The sequence below is a fragment of the Cynara cardunculus genome, assembly GCF_001531365.2.
Source record: "Cynara cardunculus var. scolymus isolate 2C chromosome LG 2, CcrdV1, whole genome shotgun sequence".
NCBI lineage: Eukaryota > Viridiplantae > Streptophyta > Magnoliopsida > Asterales > Asteraceae > Cynara > Cynara cardunculus.
Genome location: NC_037529.1, coordinates 17,762,421 through 17,764,449, shown reverse-complemented (window position 1 = coordinate 17,764,449; position 2,029 = coordinate 17,762,421).

Below are 2,029 nucleotides of genomic sequence, written 5' to 3'. Positions count from 1 at the left end.
AGACATTGTTATTTTAAAAATTTGTTAAAGATGTTATTTAATCCGTATTTTGAGCTTGATGTGATAATATTTCATAAGTAAAATAAGAAATGAGTAATATATCTTATTATCTTTTTCTTAAAGAATATTGAGAAAAACTATATGGTATTTAAAATATTTATTGAATCAGATATTCATTACACTAGATGGAGTCTACATATACATACGTCATTGATATAAGCATTGAAGTTGTACACCATTTATAGCAATATCGTATAAAAATGACGAACAACTATCATCAACTATAATAAAAAAAAACTACTTGTACTAGGATGAACCAATTTTAATTTTCTTTTTATTTTTATTTTAAGAATCGAGTTTCAATATTTCTTTTTTTATGAGTTGAATTGAAAATAAGGGGCCGTTTACCAAACACTTACCCGGTAAGTGTTTACCAGTAAAATTTAACACTATCAATTACTTACTGATTAAGATTTTAGTTCATCAAAACGACATCGTATGCAACAATTTGCCCGGTAAGCGCTTACCATGGCAAGAGTCGTCGTCCTCACTTATCAGGTAAAACTCTTGGTCCTTGTCTCGCTCTTACCAGGTAAGATTCTTGGTCCTTACCATTTTCATCCGGTAAAGGTAATGTGACTTGGTAAACGTTTACCCAAATAAACATTTGATAAACGACTTCTAACTTTGTATTTATTTAATATTTTTTTGAGAACATTATTTGCTCATCGGATCCTGTAAGCAAGACTTTTTGAAGTTGAATTTCAAAATGAGATTTGAAAATTGGTTATGGAAAGTATGAATGAATATAAACTTCCTACATTTTGATGCAATCAGGAACAAAAAAATGAGTCAATAGCACTTATATGACATATATATATAGATATATATAAGTAATTTCAAACGAGAACGCTAACTATTTAAGAAAATAAAAAAGATCGTTAATATATAAAATCATATATAATTCACGTAACAAATCATATATGATCCGTGCAACTTTATCACGCGACTTAATTGGCCTCAAAAGTCGTCCGCTTTCATTTAATGTAAAATCACATGTAATTTTGTACAATAACAACATTTTTTTTGTTTTCTTAAATAGTTAATGTTCTCATTTGAACATTCTTATATATATATATATATATATATATATATGTATAGAGAGAGAGAGAGAGAGAGAGGGGATATCAAATGAAAAGAGAGTAAATGTTGGAAACGTCAAAACATATCTCAACTATAAGATGAATTTGATTCATAGATGTGACTAAAATGACGAATAATTTTTTTTGAACAAAAAAGATCCTCTTATTTCTTTACTGGAAATGGATAAAATATAATCAAAACCAAGGTCAAACAAATTACCCAAAAAAATGAACTTGTTATTTTTTTTTAATTTGACATTTATATTGTTATACTTTTCATTTATTTTTCCGTGTTTTCACGTTTCGAATCTTTTTCCTATTTCCTGTTTCCACTTGAAGCCTCAACTGTATAAAATGTCAGTAACCATTTATCGACCAACTATTATTTAATTTCATGAATTAAATGCTGATGAGATATCAAATAACTTGCATTAAGATCGCATTTTTTTTTTGTTTACTTTATAACTTTCATAATGTTGGTTCTTGCTACATATATTTATGCATACATATGTACAGAAATGTCAGATGATGAAGGTTTTACGAGAAAGAGCACACGTATGGCGGCAATCGAGGCTGCAAAGAGGATCAAGAAGAATGCCAATGCCAACAACTCACTCTCATATAGTGAAGAAGAAGAAGAAGAAGAAGAAGAAAATCAATTATATGAAGCTACAATGTCTAAACCACTTGTTGTTGCCACTGACAACGAAGATAACAGAAACAACACACAAAGGAGCAGAGATCGTAAAAGAAAGACGTTGAATCAAGTTTTTGATTCTACGAATCCTCCTTCAAAGGTAAAGCTCTTGTTATCCAAACTTCTATACATCAAACTTATCATAATCATCTGGACTGATATTCCACAGATTGTTTATAAGAATTACAGA